Source organism: Canis aureus, chromosome X (genome assembly GCF_053574225.1).
Source record: "Canis aureus isolate CA01 chromosome X, VMU_Caureus_v.1.0, whole genome shotgun sequence".
In the NCBI taxonomy this organism is placed as follows: domain Eukaryota; kingdom Metazoa; phylum Chordata; class Mammalia; order Carnivora; family Canidae; genus Canis; species Canis aureus.
In genome coordinates this window covers 38624469-38646747 of record NC_135649.1, presented here as the reverse complement: position 1 = coordinate 38646747, position 22279 = coordinate 38624469, and the positions used below count along the sequence as shown (strand labels likewise).

Sequence of the window (22279 nt, the reverse complement as noted above, 5' to 3'; positions counted from 1 at the left end):
ACGTGTATATTGCCCTGGGTAACATTGACATATTCACAATATTAATTCTGCCAATCCATGAGCATGGAATATTTTTCCATCTCTTTGTGTCTTCCTCAATTTCTTTCAGAAGTGTTCTATAGTTTTGAGGGTATAGATCCTTTACATCTTTGGTTAGGTTTATTCCTAGGTATCTTATGCTTTTGGGTGCCATTGTAAATGGGATTGACTCCTTAATTTCTCTTTCTTCAGTCTCATTGTTAGTGTATAGAAATGCCACTGATTTCTGGGCATTGATTTTGTATCCTGCCACGCTACCGAATTGCTGTATGAATTCTAGCAATCTTGGGGTGGAGACTTTTGGGTTTTCTATGTAGAGTATCATGTCATCGGCGAAGAGGGAGAGTTTGACTTCTTCTTTGCCAATTTGAATGCCTTTAATGTCTTTTTGTTGTCTGATTGCTGAGGCTAGGACTTCCAGTACTATGTTGAACAGCAGTGGTGAGAGTGGACATCCCTGTCTTGTTCCTGATCTTAGGGGAAAGGCTCCCAGTGCTTCCCCATTGAGAATGATATTTGCTGTGGGCTTTTCGTAGATGGCTTTTAAGATGTCGAGGAATGTTCCCTCTATCCCTACACTCTGAAGAGTTTTGATCAGGAATGGATGCTGTATTTTGTCAAATGCTTTCTCTGCATCTAATGAGAGGATCATATGGTTCTTGGTTTTTCTCTTGCTGATATGATGAATCACATTGATTGTTTTACGGGTGTTGAACCAGCCTTGTATCCCAGGGATAAATCCTACTTGGTCATGGTGAATAATTTTCTTAATGTGATGTTGGATCCTATTGGCCAGTATCTTGTTGAGAATTTTTGCATCCATGTTCATCAGGAATATTGGTAATTCTCCTTTTTGGTGGGGTCTTTGTCTGGTTTTGGAATTAAGGTGATGCTGGCCTCATAGAACGAATTTGGAAGTACTGCATCTCTTTCTATCTTTCCAAACAGCTTTAGGAGAACAGGTATGATTTCTTCTTTAAACGTTTGATAAAATTCCCAGGGAAGCCATCTGGCCCTGGACTCTTGTGTCTTGGGAGGTTTTTGATGACTGCTTCAATTTCCTCCCTGGTTATTGGCCTGTTCAGGTTTTCTATTTCTTCCTGTTCCAGTTTTGGTAGTTTGTGGCTTTCTAGGAATGCGTCCATTTCTTCTAGATTGCCTAATTTATTGGCGTATAGCTGTTCATAATATGTTTTTAAAATTGTTTGTATTTCCTTGGTGTTGGTAGTGATCTCTCCTTTCTCATTCATGATTTTATTAATTTAAGTCTTCTCTCTCTTCTTTTTAATAAGGCTGGCTAATGGTTTATCTATCTTATTAATTCTTTCAAAGAACCAACTCCTGGTTCTGTTAATGTGTTCCATAGTTCTTCTGGTCTCGATTTCGTTGAGTTCTGCTCAAATCTTTATTAACTCCCTTCTTCTCTTGCGTGTAGGATCTATTTGCTGTTTTTTCTCTAGCTCCTTTAGGTGTAAGGTGAGCTTTTGTATTTGAGTTCTTTCCAGTTTTTGAATGGATGCTTGTATTGCGATGTATTTCCCCCTTAGGACTGCTTTTGCTGCATCCCAAAGATTTTGGATGGTTGTATCTTCATTCTCATTAGTTTCCATGAATCTTTTTAATTCTTCCTTAATTTCCTGGTTGACCCTTTCATCTTTTAGCAGGATGGTCCTTAACCTCCACGTGTTTGAGGTCCTTCCAAACTTCTTGTTGTGATTTAGTTCTAATTTCAAGGCATTATGGTCTGAGAATATGCAGGGGACGATCCCAATCTTTTGGTATCAGTTCAGACCCGATTTGTGACCCAGTATGTGGTCTATTTTGGAGAAAGTTCCATGTGCACTTGAGAAGAATGTGTATTCAGTTGAGTTTGGATGTAAAGTTCTGTAGATATCTGTGAAATCCATCTGGTCCAGTGTATCATTTAAAGCTCTCGTTTCTTTGGTGATGTTGTGCTTAGAAGACCTATCGAGTATAGAAAGAGCTAGATTGAAGTCACCAAGTATAAGTGTATTATTATCTAAGTATTTCTTCACTTTGGTTAATAATTGATTTATATATTTGGCAGCTCCCACATTCGGGGCATATATATTGAGGATTGTTAAGTCCTCTTGTTGAATAGATCCTTTAAGTATGATATAGTGTCCCTCTTCATCTCTCACTACAGTCTTTGGGGTAAATTTTAGTTTATCTGATATAAGGATGGCTACTCCTGCTTTCTTTTGAGGATCATTCGAAAGGTAAATGGTTCTCCAACCTTTTATTTTCAGGCTGTAGGTGTCCTTCTGTCTAAAATGAGTCTCTTGTAGACAGCAAATAGATGGGGTCTGCTTTTTTTCCAGTCTGAAACCCTGCGCCTTTGGATGGGGTCATTAAGCCCGTTCACGTTCAGAGTTACTATTGACAGATATGAATTTAATGTCATCATGATAACTATTCAGTCCTTGTTTTTGTGGAATGTTCCACCGAACTTCTTCTTAAAGGGGAATTTTAAGAGTCCCCCTTAAAATTTCTTGCAGAGCTGGTTCGGAGGTCACATATTCTTTCAGTTCCTGCCTGTCTTGGAAGCTCTTTATCTCTCCTTCCATTTTGAATGAGAGCCTTGCTGGATAAAGGATTCTTGGTTGCATGTTCTTCTCATTTAGGACCCTGAATATATCCTGCCAGCCCTTTCTGGCCTGCCAGGTCTCTGTGGAGAGGTCTGCTGTTACCCTAATACTCCTCCCCATAAAAGTCAGGGATTTCTTGTCACTTGCTGCTTTAAGGATCTTCTCTTTATCTTTGGAATTTGCAAGCTTCACTATTAAATGTCGAGGTGTTGAACGGTTTTTATTGATTTTAGGGGCGGATCTCTCTATTTCCTGGATCTGAATGCCTGTTTCCCTTCCCAGATTAGGAAAGTTTTCAGCTATGATTTGTTCAAATACATATTCTGGCCCTCTGTCCCTTTCGGCGCCCTCGGGAACACCAATTAAAAGTAGGTTTTTCTTCCTCAGGCTGTCGTTTATTTCCCTTATTCTATCTTCATGGTCTTTTAATTGTTTGTCTCTTTTTCCCTCAGTTTCCCTCTTTGCTATCAACTTGTCTTCTATGTCACTCACTCGTTCTTCCACCTCGTTAACCCTCGTCATTAGGAATTCTAGTTTGGATTGCATCTCATTCAATTGATTTTTAATTTCTGCCTGATTAGCTCTAAATTCTGCAGTCATGAAGTCTCTTGAGTCCTTTATGCTTCTTTCTAGAGCCACCAGTAGCTGTATAATAGTGCTTTTGAATTGGCTTTCTGACATTGAATTGCAATCCAAATTTTGTAACTCTGTGGGAAATACGACTGTTTCTGATTCTTTCTTTTGAGGTGAGGTTTTCCTTCTAGTCATTTTGCTCAGTGCAGAGTGGCCAAAAGCAAGTTGTATTGGGAAAAGGAGAAAAAGAGGAGAGAAAGAAGGAAAGAAAAGAGAAAGAGAAAAAAAAGGAAGAAAAAAACGAAAAAAAAAAAGAAAAAGAAAGAAAAAGAAAGAAAGGAGAAAAAAGGGGGGTGGGGGAAGGAAACAAATCAAAAAGCAAAAAAAAAAAAAAAAAAAAGAACCACGGGGTAGTATATTCTGATTGTGTGTACTTTAAGTCCCTTGACTTCCCCCTGGAACTTGTCCGTCTAGCTGGTGTTCTGGGGGAGGGGCCTGTTGTGCTGATTTTCAGGTGTTAGCAGTTGGGAAGGCTGCTGTGCCCCTGCCTGGTGCAGGGCTCAGTGGGGGTTGTTTATCCCGTGAGGCCCCAGGAGCAACAGCCCTAGTGGCGGGGCCAGCTCTGGAAACCTGGATTCAGCTCCGGCAGGAACTCCGTCTGCAGGGCCTGGAGGCTCCGGGGCGGGGCCGCTGATGTGCTCAGCTGGGGCAGGAGCGTCCTTGCTGTCCTGGGCCCTCCGGCCTCTGCCTGTCCCGGGGGGAGGCGGGATCCTGGGCTGTGTCCCGGCGCCCTGTGCTCCGGAGCCTGGGCTGTTGGATTCGCGCTCCCGGGCCGCGCAACCCCCTCCGCGGAGCCGCCGCCCAAGCCCCCCGGAGCTGCTCCTGGAACCGCGCAGCCCCCTCCGCACGGAGCCTCTTCCTCCGCCCGAGCCCCTCCGCGCTGCTCCCGCCCCGCAACCCCCTCCGCGGAGCCGCCCCCGAGCCCCCCGAGCTGCTCCGGGTCCGCCGTGCGCGCTGCAGCCCTTAGGGAGCTCGGCGCACTCTCCCGGGGCGCAGGTGTCTGTTACTGTCCCGGGGAGCCCGAGGGCATCCCCTCCCTTCTGGGTCCTGCTCCAACTCCCTGCGAGCCCCTTTCCCCCGGGAAGGTTGGTGCAGCTCTTGCTCCTCCGGGACGGGGCTCTCCTGTCCTGGGGACACTCGCCCCGGCCTCAGCCCGGCTCCTCGCGGGCCCCTCCCCCTTGGAGGCCTTTGTTTCTTTATTTCTTTTTCCCCGTCTTCCTACCTTGATAGAAGCGCGAACTCTTCTCACTGTAGCATTCCAGGTGTTCTCTCTTTAATTCTCAGGCCGAATTCATAGATTTTCAGGATAATTTGAAGGTTTTCTAGGTAATTTGGTGGAGACAGGTGATTTGGGGACCCTACTCTTCCGCCATCTTGCCCCTCCTCCTCGCACATTCCTATTTGTACCATTCAGTAGTCTGTGGTAGAAGGAGCACTGGACTGAGAGTCTGTGAACCTATGTCCATACACCTCTGCTATCACATACTACCCAGGTAACCTTGGGCACATAGCTGACCTATGAAATTGGCAGAACAAGTTTCATTTTTTTAAGCATTTTTCTCAGAGAAAGAAACTAGAGTTTAGAGAAGTTAAGTGATTTTTCCCCCAAACTACATGGCCATTAAGTGGTATAGGGTCATTCTGACTTCTAGTCTAAAATACCTTTCTTAGTCATTACATTTTCAGTAAAGCAGCTGGGTGACAGCACTATTTTGTGGGAAGAAGATGCAAGATAGGAACATTTTACATGGGAAAAGGGAGGCAGGACCAATTCTAAGTAGGTCCTTGCATGGGAGATGAGTATTGGAAAAGGGTCCTAAGTAGTCCGGAGGCAACATGAAAGTCCCGGAAGTGGGAAGGTACCCAAGTAGGTAGCAGGATATAGAAAATGTGGAGAGCACCACTGAGTAAGATTTCTTTCCTTTTAGTTTGACCAGGATGAGAGTTGGCCCACTTTTTAGAGTGTGCATTTTGCAAAGAGGGTTTGAGCCAAGTTCATGAATATAGATGTGTGTATATGTGCTCACACAACCACACACACACACACACACACACACACACACAACACATTGGGGTCGTGGGGGGGAAGGGAAAGAGTGATGTTTGGGCATGTTTTCAACAGAAACACTGGCATGTAAAAAAGGAGTCCATAGATCATTACAAAACATCATAAGGCAAAAGCCAGAATAAACACCATTCACCAGAAACTACTTGACCTAATTAGACACCTGCTAGTTTCACCAACCACCTCTCCTTATCTTTCCCTCCTGCTTTTCCTCCTTAGGAGCTGGACTGCCTCCTCCCCCTACTTCTCCTACACTCACCAGTTGCAGCAGGGTGATTTCTGAAGAAATTGAATTCATTAGGATTTTTATGGATAATTATAGTTGCAATATGCTTGGAGTCATCCTATTAAGGCACTTATGAGGTAATTAATCTTGTCAATAACCTCTGGAGTGAATGTGCATTTTCCGTATTCTCCACGCTTTTTGCCTCTGTTCAAGTCTCTGAAAATATCCAAATGTGTTTGCCACTTCTGATGCTTCCACCCCCTCCAGAGCTGAAAGCCAGCCAGGAACCCAGACTATAATAATTTTCTTGGCCAAGAAAGGATATATAAAACAGAAGACCTTTAGTTGTTCTTTGTTTTTTTCCTATTGCTTTTTGAGAAGGAAAAACTACCTGTGGTCTGGCATCTCTCTATACCCCCTTCTCCCCAAATTAGGAGAACTGACGGTGCTGCTGGATAATGATTAGCAATGCAAGGGCCTCTGGAGCCTGTTCCCCACATTGAATACCCATGTGTCTCCGTTTCCAAAAGCACCTGATAAGCAAAAATTTGAATACACAGTACTATGAAATGTGGTGCTTAGCATCACAATTATTAAAAGATGATTCCTTGCCTAGAGGTTTCCTTTAAATAGGCACTTAATATAGGATCTAGTTTATAAAACAAACTCTATTAAAATTACATAAAATGAAAATTTTAGAAAATGTTAAGTTTGTTAAACTCACAATCTAAGTACATCTCAGTATTTCTTTTTGTTGGACTGTGAGCTGACCTAAAGATTTCACCCCTTAATGTATGGATCAAAATACCTCAAATCCAAAATATATATATTCTATTCAATAAGGAAAAAATCTGAATATATGCTATATAATTTAGAAATATGTGTGTATATATATATATATAATTTTTTAATAAAGACCTTACTAGAAAACCAAACATTCTTTTAACAGAACCAACTGTTTTGTTATTCACTGACTTTCAGTTCTCAAGTTCCATCTGAGTTCCCAAGAACACATCTACTGTGTAAAGAGGGAAACTTTGCTCTTTCTACTGTGCTTGTGAAAGCTTCTGTCCTAAGAATTGCTAATGGCAACACAGGCAGCCTGCAGAGAATCAAAGGACAAGCCAATCTGGACCTCCAGCAGCTCTTTGATTTTTCTTCTTTTTGTAACTCTTGTTTTCTGTAACTCAAAGGAAATGTCAGGTATGGTCATTATTGTCTATGAGGGCAAGATGTCTAAAGAGATAGATATGACAAGCTGTTCTCTCTGTTAGGAGTACTTTTCATCTTCCTTCTGTAGCTAGCTGAGTCACAGAGAGTCTCCATTAATGGCCCCCAACTACAATCATATACCCAATTCTGAAAGCATGCATTCCACTAACAGATATGTTCTTTATCTTCCCCAACTTTTGCTTTATTCTTGCCCTTTAGTTGCCAACTCTACAGAACAGGGCATCCATTATCTGTTCAGTTTGTTAAAATGAATCATACACTTCCAGTGAGATTTCAGGGATGTTATGGTTACCTGCCACTATTACCTGTATACTGTCTGCTCATGACTTTTGTGATCTTAATCAATAAAAATGAAGTGACAGGCTCATGCAGTCACCTGAACAGCAGAGTGTCTGGTGGAATTATACCTCCCTTGGGATGGAACAAAGGGAATTAAAATGGTTCTTGGCTAAAATTAATTTTCTTTCTGGCACCAAAGGCAATCATATTAACTAAAAGTACACTAGTTTCTAATCTATAATATTTCCTGGTCATAAAACTGTTTCTAAGGTTACATTGTTTGAGAAACAGCCTCCCAGGTTTTGGACATGGAAATCATACCTGCAGGGGCTTGGTGGTTGTTCAGAATATTAGACACAGTCTAAATGGTGACTTGGCCAAATTCCCTAAGTCTATTACTTTTGAGCAGAAACTCCAAAGTCAGTTTCCACAGGTGCTGCCCCATTGGCTAGATGTCTAGAACTGATCAATAGGTATAAAATAGCAAGTCCTACACTCAAGAAACCTTACTGGGATGGTTATTCCTAAATAAAAAAAGTCTAGAAGTGGTTCTTTATTTGGGGGGTGGAGGGTCTTTGACCACTTTGGGAATGACATGAAAGCTACCAATTCTCTCCAGAGACATACCTATAGACCCATATTTTGTAGATAATTGTTAGAGGTACACAGATTTTGAGTGCAGATTTATATAATCTTATACTAATTGCATAAGCCCAAGCAGGCTTAGAACCCACAACATAGGCAAGGTTTTGGGAAATGAGGGCAGTGGATCAAATATTTTCAGGGTGTTCTAGGATTTTTCGAAAATAACAACTATTTGTCCCTCAGAACGTTTGTGTATCTGTTACATAGTGTGACATCTCACACTACTTTTAACCCTGATACTTTAACTCAGACTTAGTCTTCTGGGAATATATAGCATGTTCATTGTAGCTACCCTGGTATCTTTTACATAGCTAACATCCTAGGAAGTTCATTTCATTAGTAATTAGCAAGCTCAATACCTGGTCTGATTGCTGAATACTAAATGAATCTCTTTTAATGAGAACTCATGTATGTTCTAGTAGACCCAGCAGTGTACCAATCTTTGAACAGGACATGGTTTGTCCACTATTGTTAGATATTGCTACAAATACTTTTTTTTAAATAACTCAACTTTATAACATACTTTTTTTTTGTCTCCAAGGGCTGCCCCCCAAAAATAAGGGCATTTAATTTTTAGTATGACCATGAGTTTCAGTATGCCTATGTTTCACTATAGAAGATTTTATGGAGGCAACACAAGAGCAATTTGCTCCTTGAAAATTACTTCATTATTTTTAAGTGCATCCAAAATTATTTGGAGAGCTCACAGAAACCTTGAAGTAAGCCTCTCAAGGCAGGAACTGATGTGTTCTTTCATCTCACTTCTATAGTCTCCCACCACTGAAACCATCATAATTGGATATTGTTGCCTTCTTCATCCTCCTAACATCCCCTCTTCTCCTTGGCTTCGGAGGCTTTATGCTTCTTGGTATTTTCCATCAGGTTCCTTTCTTCAGGCCCACTTGAAGTGTAGACACTTAGCTTCTCTTCTCTTTACTTGTTGCTCTTAAGTGATTTCAATAATCCCTAATCCTTAAAAGACCAAACCAAACATATCACTGGCCCTTACTATAGGAGCCTGCCTGCTAGAGACAGGACACAGGAACATCAGGGGCCACAGGGACAGCCTACCCATGCCGCTGAAACACACCAGAGCCATAACCCTCTCCTTCTGTCCTTCTGCAACTCCAAGCCTCAGAGCCAAATTCAGGACCTTGAACTTCTGAGGTTTTATGGCCAATCATTTTCAGCTGTGGCTGATGGGCAGCATCCCAGAAAAAGTGAGTTTAATGGGTTTATTTCCATTCCTGCCTTCATCGTCTCTAATGCCAACTTCATCAAGCAATCTGAGTACAGGTCATTAAGTTTGCATTCTTTTATTTTTCCCATTGGAATCGCTATGCAATTTGTATAGAGTGTTTTATATTGAAGTACACAAAGATTGTACTCAAATGCTCCAATTCCAAAATCAGATGAGTGACAACAATCAGTTGTATTTTACACTGCTAAAATATATTATCAAAAAATGTTGCTGAAATATATTCTTTTATACTGGGATGAACTATGTGGCTATTTATTTCCTTGCTTGTCCTTTGCCACACTGCAGGGGGGTGGAGGATGGAAAGTGATTTTCCTTCAGAGATGCCAAGGCCCTATGGAGGCAGCTGCCAAGGCTGGCCTTATAGTATAATACCCTTCCTCTAATCCTTGGACTTTCCTCTCTATCCAGCCTCATTTTCCATCTCTTCCCCATGCACCCTAAAACTGGCCACACCAAAGGACCTTGAAGTTCACCAATTCCCTGAATTGCCTTAGTGCCTTAATTCATGCTGTTGGCCCATTTCCCCTTTATCTGGCTAATACTTATGCATATTTTAAGACATCTTGCATTTTGGTCCCACTCTAGAATTCCTGGGCACATCTTAGGAGTTATGGCAGAATTAAGTAAGTCCCTTTTAGCTTTACTCCATTCTATATTTAACTACCCCCCAAACCTGTAGAGATACTGTGACTTTCTCCTATACCCCTGCCCTACCAGCTCTCAGTATGACCTCAGAGTATCCTTCCCTACTCTCTTGTTTTCTTTTCCTTTCTGAGTTTTCCCCCCTTGAGAATCCCTTTTCTTGCCCTTGTCTTCCTCAGCCTTTTTTCTCCCTAACTTATTCTTAGGTCAAAAAGACAGGAGTTGAGGAAATGGGAAGACAGATTTTGTCCATCTTTTTTCCTTTTCCAGTGCTGGCTGCCTTTTCTTACATTCCAGTGAACTCTGTCTCACCTACCATAGGAATTCTAGAAGAGAAGATAATATCTTTCATGTTACTCATTTTCTATCTTTCCTCAGCCCCAGATAGAATTGATGTTTTCCTCTTGTGTGTGCCTACAGCACAGTACAGAAGCCATACTACTGTTACTGGTTTCTGGGTCTGTATCGCACCAGACAGAAGGTATCAAGCTTCTGTATATGCCCTGAGTGAATTACAGGTGTGCTGAGCTATTCATCCTTCCAGATGCCCTGGTAGATACTGAGGCAGCCAGAGTCCCATCAGCAGACTTTGCCTTTGGCCATAAGCAATATAGCCATTTTTGCTTTTCATTCTACTTTGATGCAGTATACAAACTGTATCATTTTTCACCTGTGCCATGGCCTGGAAAAATCAGGAAATATTGTGTTTAGAGCATTAGTGATCAAATGTTTTCTAACTATGGAGCCACAATGTATGAATAAGTTTAAAGGTAAATCCGCTTTATTAATACCACTGAACTGCATGCTTAAAAATGTTTAAGATGGTAAATTTTATGTTATGTGCATTTTACCACAATTTAAAATTCTTTAAAAGATTAATCTACTTTGGGCAAAATGGCAGCCAGGCAATTTGGCATCTCTTTCAGCACCCTCTGAAGGCTTCAGAGAACACACTGAGAAAGCACTGCTTTAGAGCAAGAATTGGAAGCCTCACTCTCCCCTTGGGCTCTGATGTCTGCAATTGTGGGTTGATCTGGGAAGCCTGCCTTCAGCAACTCTGCAATGGAGCAGAGTGCCTCCTGGGCCTTCCCAGGGGACATGTTTACTCTTCCTGACAGTATGTTCTCTATCAACGTCCTTGGCAACTCAGTGACACTATAACTTGTCCCTGCCTTTTCCTTCCCAACATGTTGAAAAATCTCATATCATAAGTATGTACAAATATTTAGTGACAAGGTTTTGCATCATCATACTGTATATATGTATACATATTGCACAAGATAAAATATTCAATCCTTTTGAAAGGTATAGAATTAAGGGGGAAAAAAGCCTCTTCCTGCCCCATTCTTGTCCCATGCCTTCCCAGGTAAAACCACTAATTACCATGTTGTGTTTTTTATATCTATATGTGTTTCCAGAAAAAAAATCTCTGCAATAAAACCACCTACCCAAAATACAGGCCATGTTACACACATGATCCTCCAGTTTTTTTCTTTTTACTTAATAATATATCTTGGTAATCATTCCATATCATCACTTAGGCATTCTACATTAAGCTTTGTAACAGGCATAATACTCCACTGAATGGTCGTACCATTTTTATTTAATCACTCCTCTAGCAATAACATTTAGGTTCCTTCAAGTTTGTCTGAATAGCAAAGAATTTGAAATAATCTAGATGTTCAATATTTAAGAAATACATTAAATCAACTCTATTGTATGCTATATGCTATATTATATATTCTTTTAAAAATGATGTAAAAGCACATTCAGTGCCATAGCAAAATATTCACTATGTCTTTTTACTGGAACAGCAAGTTACAAGTTAGTTTAAATAGCTTGAGCTCTGATGGGTAAAATCTATGAGCATGCATGCATAAAACACGTACAAAAAATGTGCACAAAACTGTTAAGCTGTTAACAAGGGTTCTTTCTAGGTGGTTAGATGAAAGAGTATTTTTTCCATTTTTCTTATATATATTTTCTAAGTTCTTAACAGTAGATGTATATTGCTTCAGTAACAACAACAACAACAAAAAGATTCACCTATACCCTGTGACACTGCAGCCATACTCTCCTGTCCCTACTGTGCTCATGGCACTGTACTTATGGTGAAGAAATACATAACCAGAACCAGTGGTAGGGGAGGAAAAATAATTTTCCCTCTACCCTTCCAGATTCTTGCCAGAGACCCTCCTATAATATAAGACAGATTAATGAGAGAAAAACAAGCAGAAGTTTAATGGCATGTATACCTCCTGCATACATGAGAGAGCCAGGAAAACTGAATATCTCCCCTAAATGACTCAAGCCACCACTTTAAATGCTATCTGTAGCTAAAAACAAAAGAATAGGTCACGGGCACTGAGGGGGGCACTTGACGGGATGAGCACTGAGTGTTATTCTGTATGTTGGCAAATTGAACACCAATAAAAAATAAATTTATTATTAAAAAAATAAAAATAAAAAAATAAAAACAAAAGAAAGATGTTGAGGGAGGGAATGAGGAACTGGTTATGGGATGTTACCAGGAAAAGCACAGTAAACAAAGGTAAAGTTATTATGCATGTTTAACTCATTGACTTGCCCACTGATAAGAGTTTCTAGAGATTTGGTCATCTTCCTCCTTCTGGTACAGAAAGAGAGATACCCTTACAAGTGGAGATTTTTAAAATAAATGTACGTATCTCTTACAAAAGAGCAACTTCTTTCTCAGTTTTCAGAGCTTTTCCTGTGTTTGCTGTTTCTTAAAAATGATTCACTCAATATAATCTTTACACCGAAGAGGCATATCTAGTGGTGGCATATTCTGCTCCCCTTCACAATGAACCTGGGTTTTGTACTATGTGAGCTTCCAGTCCAACCAGTGAGAGCACAGAAGACATCTACACCAGAGATGCTGGATGCCAGTGCAGGGGAAGTAGGAACTGACAACTCTCTGAGGCTCACACATGCAGTGATGGAGGGTACCTAGCAGAGAAAGCAATCACTGAGGTTTCAAACAAAAGTCAGGGAAGGCTTCTTGGATGAAGTGGAAATTGGTTTGAGTATGGAAAAACAGTAGGATTTATAAAAGCCAACAGAAGGAGGGTGGGACTTCTTCAAGGCCTGACAACAGTTGATAAGGCAGCAGCAGTAAGGTCTGCTGTTTTGTCATATGGGCTGGTTTATCAGCTAGTCATCAGTGGTATGATAAGTGACCGAAATCATGTGCTCTGTAATCTGACACATTGAGTTCAAATTTCAGCTCTATCATTTACTGGATATTTGCCTAAGTAAGTTAGTTAACCTTTCCATGTCTCAGTTTCCTTGTCTATAAAATGGGAATTATAACAGTATGTCATCAGGCTACTTTGAAGGTTAACTGAAATGATGGATATTGATAAAAAAAAAACAAAGTGTGGGGCACCTGGGTGGCTTGGTCAGTTGAGCATTCAACTCTTGATTTTGGCTCAAGTCATGATCTCAGGGTTCTGGGATGGAACCCTGTGTTCAGTTCTGTGCTCAGCAGAGAGTCTGCTGGAGATTCTTGCCTTCTCCTTCTGCCCTTCCCCCTGTTCATGCATGCATGCTCTCTGTCTCTCAAATAAATAAATACATATTTTTAAAAAAATCACAATTAAACCAAGTAAATTTGAAGATTTGATTGCCTTTGTTAATCAGCTCATGAATCAGGCAGCATCCCATCTAGCAAGTAGAGGGGAGCTCCAAGTTGTCCAAAATGGAAGTTTTTTTATAGGAAGGAGGGTGGGGTAAGAAGTTATTAGCAAAAGAAAAGGTTTGTCCCAGGCAAGGTCACTTCCTAAAAGGAAGAACAGGAGGTCTTATCATGCAGATTACCTCATATTCCTTAGGAGAATGGAGAGGGCCCACATGGCAGATTATTTCATTGGCTCTGATCAAAAAATTCCTGGCTAACTGATTAATACTGTAATTCTGGGGGAGGTTGAAACTACAATTAAATTAGGTTTTGATGATTTGGCCTACGTGACACCATTTTGGGCCTGTGGTTTTCCTATAAACAATACTACATAGTCCAGTGCCTGATTGGCACACAATGAAGGCTCAACATTTGGTAGTTATAATTATTATTGATGCTAACAAAAGAAAAAAAACAAAGTATGTCATAGCATTTAAAGGCTTGGCTTAACAGTATTAGTGAAATCATGTGTAGGACATTCATAATTCTCAGAAGCAGATTTTTTTTCCCCAAGGTTTCTGACATGAGGTATCAGAAACCACTCTAGCTTATGGAAGGAACCCAAACAGGTATCTGAAGTTTTATTTTATTTTATTTTTTATCTGAAGTTTTAAATGAGAGAAGAGAATCACGTATAGATAGGATAATAGTTGAAAACATTGGTTTTGGACTCAGGAAGGCAGAGGTTCAAGTCCCTTGCCCTGACACATAAATGTAATGTTGGCCAAGTTCCTCTTCAATTCTAGGCTTCAGTTTCCTTATCTGAAAAATGGGAATAATGCCAAAACCTACCTCATAAAGTTGTTAATATTAAGATTCAATGAGATAACACAGGTAAATTGCTTAGTGCCTGCTACTTAGTTTATGCTCAATTCATTCATTGAACAAATATTTGTTGAGCATTTGCAATGTGCTGAGCGTTGTGCTTAGACCCTAGGAATACATTGTTAAATGAGCCAAACAGGGATCTTGCTCGTAAGTGAAGTTTTCAGTAAATGAGAATCTACCACTACTACTATATAGATATCCCTTGCTATCTGAACTCTCACTATCTGGACAATCATTATAACAAGTTACAAAAACGTCTACCCCAAATTCACTATTCAAATTGAAAGCCCTCAAATGAAACATTCAAGTCATGTGGAAGTCCCATCCAAAGAATATAGAGCATACTCCTCTCTGGATAAGATGGCATCTTGGGTCTCAACTGATATAAAGCATCACTATTAAAAACTAGTAAAAAACATCACTATCATCTCCCCCACATTTCTTTCCTAAGACTTTATCTGTCCATGAGTTTCTTTTTTTTAAAGATTTTTATTTATTTATTCATGAGAGACACAGAGAGAGAAAGAGGCAGAGACACAGGCAGAGGGAGAAGCAGGCTCCATGCAAGGAGCCAGACATGGGACTCGATCCTGGGTCTCCAGGATCATGCCCCGGGCTGAAGGCGACACTAAATTGCTGGGCCACCGGGGCTGCCCGTCTATGAATTTCAGTGTTTGCTTATTTAAAGTGCTTGAGGAAAAAATAAAATAAAATAAAATAAAATAAAATAAAATAAAATAAAATAAAGTGCCTGAGGATACTATCAACCAGGGTCCATGGGGACAGAGTCTTGAGAATCTCAAACATATCATTTCATTGTTCATTTGAATTACAGTGTATGTTCATTGCAGTTCAAAAAGGAAATACAATTTGTTTCTGAAATTGTAAATTGTTGTATACCAAACATAAAAGTACCTACTGATGAGTTTATAAAGTGTTAAATAATTAGACATTGATGTTTTAAATGCTTTATACTATTAATAAATACTTTATGAATTGACATATAGTTATTTAAGAGTGTTTAAGCAATAATTAGGAATGTTTTAGAAATATTTAATATTTGTTGGGACTTTGGATGAATTGGGAATGTACTGTTATTTTCCCATTCAAAACAATGAAATATAAGATTGTGTTTTATAAAAAAAAAAAAGATTGCGTTTTATGTAAATCCACTATATAACATGTTCTGAATAACGTTTTACATTTCAATATGTAGAGGTGCCTATACTACAACCATTACTACAACATTACTGCCACCCACTAACTAGTGCTGACAAAGTAATAATTGTTACCTACTATCTTCCACTAGCTACTGACCCCAGTGTTACATTTATGATCTTTACAGAGGCTAATGTTGTTTTCTTCCTCTTTTTGATTTGAGTATGGTCATGAAATTGGGTGTGGACCCTAGTCCTCAAAGTGAGGGATCTGGACCTTGTTGTGGCTGATGTCCAAGGAAGGCTGCCTAAGGATAAAGTTCACAACTCCAGTTGTGTCTTTTTGTGGCGCTGAGGCCATGCTAGGAAGACAGCAATGATTAGAGCCAATAGTGTTAGCAATGGGGAAGGAAACTTCACATGAGACGGTGGCCAAGATGCCCTTCTTCAAGGTACCAGCCTGTTCTGTGTATTTGTGTGTGTATATATAAGTATGTTATCTCCTAGGGTACTGTAAAGGTATGCAGTTGTTTTGGCAGACGTAAATAAACACCTGAATGGGTAGATGTAGGCTGCAATTCTAGTTTTACTACTGATTAAAAATGTTTTGGAGGGACCTATTCTTGATGAAAGGACTGAAAGCATGTTCCCCAAAGAAATATGGGGGAGCATTGTATGCAGTATCTTATGGGGATGTGGTCAACATATAAAAGACACCAAGTAGTCCTGCAGTAAAGAAAACTGATTACTCTTTGCTTACCAGAATTTTCTTTCCCAAAATTATTTTGACTCAAAAATATTACCTGTGTGGCAGCCCACTGAACACTATTCCACAACACATGATTTGAGAAACTCTCATATATTGTTCTAGAATGAGATATAATAACTCTTAATAAACTTTTTGAGCTCCCCATTATTGTCTTATTTCCTTCCACCCACTCTTTCCTCATGCTTCACTTCCCCCACCCTACTCTTCCATATCTCCTTCCTTATCTCTCCTTGCTTCTCTTCCACAAACACTGACACATTACTAAGATTTGACTGTCACCAAAAGCTTTTTAAGAATCCCTTTCACATCAGGAACAATGCCAAGGGCTGTCAAAAGGTGAAAAAAAAATACTCCACACCCCTCAAGAGCTGTTAGTAGCTCCTATATCTGGGCTGGGTGGATATGCAGATTCTTCATAACATAAATAATCTATATGCAAGCAAATGACTGAACACATGGCATGTTCATAGAGGGGATGAGAAGTAGTCATAGTGAATTACAGCTACACCTTTTTCAGTACCAACAACTTGCCAAATACAGCTCAGCAGAGAGAGAAGAAACACAATTGTTATTCCCTGTATAATATATGCCATTGTACAGCCAGTGCTGTACTCTCGGAGGGACATTGTGCAATGTTCAGATTTTGTCACGTGCTGCCTCCTTTGGAAAGCTGCACAAGAATTAGGGAGTTTGGTTTCCACTGCCAGCTCAGCCATGAATTTGCTGTGGGAACTTGAAAAAGCCACTTGGCCTCTCTGGACCTCAGAGAAGGTTTCACTAGATGACCTGGAATGGCCTTTCCCTTCCTGGTCTGAAATTCTGTGATTGGTCTGACGAGATTTCTGCTCCCTTGTTGGTAACTTGGGGTGAGGTGAGGTAGAGGATGCAGAGGAAATGCTTCCCTTCAAAGCCTATTGCTGGTTTTCAAAAGCCCCTGGCCAAATGTCATTGGGAGGGGAGAGAATGACAGATTTGTGAGAGCTGATTGTGGGTGGGTGTTTCGGTGTCCATCTTGATACCTCTCCCCCCCCAAAAAAAAAAACCCCTCCAGCATTGTTATGCTCAATGAATATTTGATTTTGTTTTTTTTTTTTTTTTTTTTTTTTTATTTTATTTTTTTTTATTTTTTTTATTTTTTTTTTTTATTGGTGTTCAATTTACTAACATACAGAATAACACCCAGTGCCCGTCACCCATTCACTCCCACCCCCCGCCCTCCTCCCCTTCTACCACCCCTAGTTCGTTTCCCAGAGTTAGCAGTCTTTATGTTCTGTCTCCCTTTCTGATATTTCCCACACATTTCTTCTCCCTTCCCTTATTTTCCCTTTCACTATTATTTATATTCCCCAAATGAATGAGAACATATAATGTTTGTCCTTCTCCGACTGACTTACTTCACTCAGCATAATACCCTCCAGTTCCATCCACGTTGAAGCAAATGGTGGGTATTTGTCAAGAATATTTGATTTTGAAGTACATTTGTTCAGATCTCATTTCCAGTCTGGGACTGAATTATGGTGTGCTAGTCAAAAGAACAATGTGTAACAATCAAATAACCATAGCAATCACTTATCTAGAATTTAGACACAGGCAGGGATCCAAGAGAAGAACCTAACATGTATTATATCACTCAAGTCTCACAACAATCCTGTAAAGAAGGTCAATTCTAATTATTCTTATCTTACAAGTGAGGAAACCAACCTTTGGAGGGATTCCGTGACTTGTCCAAGGTCACACAAGTTACTAGAGGAGTAGCTTTCAAACATAGTAAGCTGACCCCAGAGCTCTTAACTAACATATTTTATCTTTTAACTGGATAAAAAAGGTGTCCTTGGAAGTAATCACTTATGAAGAGGGGAGGGATGGAAGGAGGGAAGCAGAACCATTTGCCCAGGTTGGGTGAGCCCTATGTTTGGCAAACATTTTCTGTTTTATACTGGCTTTGTGTCGAGACATTGGATGCAGTGGAGACCAGTCTCCCCACAACATTTAGCGCTCCCTGCCACCTCTGTTGGAAACTGTTCTCCCTGGGAGGCTGGTGGGAGCAAAGTGGAAGAGCTTCTACAGTGGTCCTAGTGTTGTTTGTACACATGACTAAGAGCTAAAATCTGAAAGATGAGGAACTTGTCCTAGGCACTTTTCTGTGCTCTTTTCAGGGTCCCTGTCCCTCTCTTCTCAGCATCTATTAGAAACCTTGTATGAATATGACACCTCTGGGATCACAGGTCCCTTAATGCTGGCATTACCATCCTCAACCTGCCATATTCAACATTTTTCTATGTGTGTGGCTCTGCACCAACCATTTACATTCAGTATCTCATTTAATTCATACAAACCTGTAGGCAGGCACTTATATTGTGTTCACTTGACAGTGGGGGATGCTGAAGTTCAGAGTTTAACATGTTCAAGGTCACCCAATTAGGTAAGTCCCTGAGAAAAACCCACACCCAGCCTTTTCTAATACAAAAACCCACGCTCATGTCCACTAATCCGAATTACCTCAGAAATAGCATGTCAATACTCTGGATCCCCAGGCTGGTTGGATGTTGCTTTCCTATCTGAGGAAGTAACTTCATGGCAAATTTTTATCTTTACAGGGTTATTTCACTGCAAATGATCTCTTAATATCTTTGGGCTATTGTACAGGACTTATAGGATACACATGATAAGATTCCTCAGGGTATTTTTAAAGGTATCTTTCATTTTTTTTTCTTGGTGATTTTCAACTGTTTTTATTATTATCCAGTTTTAACACACACATGCATCCATTCAGTGAATTTCATTCATAAAGTTTTTTTATAAATTTATTTTTTATTGGTGTTCAACTTGTCAACATATAGAATAGCACCCAGTGCTCATCCCGTCAAGTGCCCACCTCAGTGCCCATAAACCAGTCACCCCCACCCCCCGCCCACCTCCCCTTCCACCACCCCTAGTTCTTTTCCCAGAGTTAGGAGTCTTTCGTCTTCTGTCTCCCTTTCTGATATTTCCCACTTATTTTTTCTCCTTTCCCCTTTATTCCCTTTCACTATTTTTTATATTCCCCAAATGAATGAGACCATATAATGTTTGTCCTTCTCCGATTGACTTATTTCACTCAGCATAATACCCTCCAGTTCCATCCACATCGAAGCAAATGGTGGGTATTTGTCGTTTCTAGTGGCTGAGTAATATTCCATTGTATACATAAACCACATCTTCTTTTTTTTTTAATTTTTATTTATTTACTTATGATAGTCACAGAGAGAGAGAGAGAGGCAGAGACACAGGCAGAGGGAGAAGCAGGCTCCATGCACCGGGAGCCCGATGTGGGATTCGATCCCGGGTCTCCAGGATCGCGCCCTGGGCCAAAGGCAGGCGCCTAACCGCTGCGCCACCCAGGGATCCCTAAACCACATCTTCTTTATCCATTCAAATATCTTTCATTTTCCCTCCCTTTCACCCATCAATTCATCTCACCCCAATTCAGCATATTTTTCTGGTTGCCTCCTGGGTTCACATTCATGCGTAATCCTTACTATGCCTTAGCTTGGTTATTTTGAATTTGGAGAACTGTTAAAGTCTCTTAATCTTGCCCTGATCATCTTTCTGTTGCTCTTTCATCTTTGTTCTCTCAACAAGAACTGCCTGGTATCTCCCCCTCATAATTCTCTCACTGGCTTTCTCCTTTTCCTCATTGCCATGCACAGGTGGACTCATATGTTGCATACTTATCTTGTGATCACAGTCTGCTCCAATTGGAAGGTCTTCTCTAGTACTATTAGCTACAAGCAAAAGTAGGTATGGGGAGTACCTGAGATCTGTGGGGGCTTCTAAAATAAAACTTTGACTTAAAATCATACCATTTACTTGGTGTTTTTGCTAAAGCACTAGGATTAGAATGGAGTAATCTGGTTTAGAGGTCCCTAAGAGGTCTCAAATCTGCTATTCAAGTGGGAGAAGATAAATTTAATACTTTGAGCATTGTTCAAATATAGCAAACTAAATCACCTGCTACTCTGAGACAAAGCTTGGATAAGACTTGGCAGCTTTTTTTAAATGATCTTTTTATTCCTGAGTTGGATCTTCCCAATTCCATAATGAAAGCAAATATTGAAAGCAAACACATAGCTAACAGTATATACAAATTGGTGCTGTGAAAAATGAGCTATTGTGGGTAAGGCCCCACTTTTTCTCAGTACTTAGCTTCACACTATTTATAAGTAGCAATTCTAGTTCTCCGATTGGATAAAGGGCTAATAAGTAGGAAATTTGAGGACAGGTTGAGCATAGGGGTAAAAGGGCATCTTTCCCTTTCTCCTGGATACCAGTCACCCCTTCCTTGTCTGATTTCCCCATTTCAGGTTGTGTTTAAATTCTCTCTGTATGTTCAATATCTGGCCTTTTGCTTAGCACATAGTAGAGGTTTGGTAAACAGTGGTTGTCTACGTGAATGAGTGGATTGGGGCAGCAGTTGTATGTTGATTTCTTGTTCTGGATTAATCATTCAATGTGCTAGCCTTTCCTGTTCTTATCAGGGACTCACAAGGGCCAGTATACCCAAACCCTCGATGGAGTAAATCACTTCACTGATATGGAAATGCAGGAGGTTTCGGATGCAGGAGGTTTAGGATGATTCTAATAAACCAAAACCAAAATTTCCTCCTACCTTGATACCCTTCAAACCCATCTCCAAATACCACCACATTGGGGGTTAGGACTTCAACATATGAATTGCATGGGGGGTACAATTCAGTCTATAGCAATATCTAGTAGAATAGACTGAAATTTATATAACTTTCTTTTGTTTTACAATAAAACGAGAGATAGCAAAAATAATTCCAGTCTTGCAACAAATCCCTTTGGGCTATTTGGCTCTGACATTGCCCTGGGAAATCTTTTTTCCTTCTTCTCTGCCCATGGGTACTTGAAGTGAGGTTTAATCAACACTGTCAAAGCTGTATAAGCTGCTCCAGTATTAATGGCACCACTGGAAGCTGTGCCCTGAAGAAGCCTTAAGGTCTGGGAAGTTGTTTGGAGTAGGTTATATGTGCTTGTGAATGAAAGAAATGGAAATGTGTGTGAGAAGGCTGAGGATAGGAGAGCACTGAAGGAGAAGAAGAGGCAGAAATAAGAACTGAGAAGCTGAGGCCCTAGATGATTTTCTTCCTCGGTTTTAGTTTGTTAAGGGAGGGCTGACCTTCCTGTGACCTTTTTCCCATCTGACTTCCTGATGGAAACATGGACTGTTAGCTGTACTTTTAAGATGGTCCTCAGATAAGTTCTAGGGAAACAAGTTAATCACTGGATCCCAACATGTTTCATTTCTGACAGTGGGAATGGAGACCATTGGACAAGAATTCTGATTCAATAAACTTGTTTAAACTTTATAGAAGGCACATGTGGTCAACATCACTGAGACATTTTTTCTTCCCCTCCTCCATATTTAGGAAAGCTCACATATTAGTAATGAGCTCACATTTCTTCCTTACACCATGTAAGCCACAATTAAGTACAACTTAAAAGGCATTCTCTACCTGCTAGTGTATCTAGGATTTCCAGAGTTTTGCTTTAAAATCTTCCTTGTAGGGCAGCCCGGATGGCTCAGGGGTTTAGCACCGCCTTCAGCCCAGGGTGTGATCCCGGAGAACTGGGATCGAGTCCCACATCGGGCTCCCTGCATGGAGCCTGCTTCTCCCTCTGCCTGTGTCTCTGCTTCTCTCTCTCTCTCTCTCTCTCTCTCTCTCTCTCTGTCTCTCATGAATAAATAAATAAAATCTAAAAAAAAAATAAAAAAATAAAAAAATAAAATCTTCCTTGTAGGTGCTCTGGCCTGTTTCCTAACTCACCTTATTTCCTTGATTTGTCCAGTTTTCACATTCATTTCCTTTCGGTCCTTTTACTCCCTTTCTGTACTTTCATAGGCACCTTCCCCTTTAGTACCCCTATGCATTTAAGAGAAGTCTTAATGTGTTTGCTCTGCCCTTCTCAACCCAAACCCATTCCTTGTAAATTTCATTCACTACATGAGACCCCTAACTCTGGGAAATGAACAAGGGGTAGTGGAAGGGGAGGTGGGGGGTTTGGGGTGACTGGGTGATGGGCACTGAGGGGGGCACTTGGTGGGATGAGCACTGGGTGTTATGCTAAATGTTGGCAAATTGAACTCCAATAAAAAATAAAATTAAAAAAATTAAAAATAAATAAAAATAAA

The 22279-nt window shown here is 40.4% G+C and overlaps 1 protein-coding gene across 3 annotated transcripts in view; it reads left to right on the top strand.

Moving 5' to 3' along the window:
* RTL4 (retrotransposon Gag like 4) overlaps window positions 1-22279 on the top strand; it is a 498694-nt gene that overhangs the window by 225692 nt on the left and 250723 nt on the right. The window contains exons 2-3 of one of the 3 annotated variants that reach the window (XR_013374509.1): window positions 5566-5709; window positions 6554-7172. The exons of the other annotated variants lie outside the window; for them this stretch is intronic. The gene's annotated coding sequence lies outside the window, so the exon portion shown is untranslated. Of the gene's footprint in view, window positions 1-5565; window positions 5710-6553; window positions 7173-22279 lie in introns of those variants that run through there. 3 annotated transcript variants of the gene reach the window in all.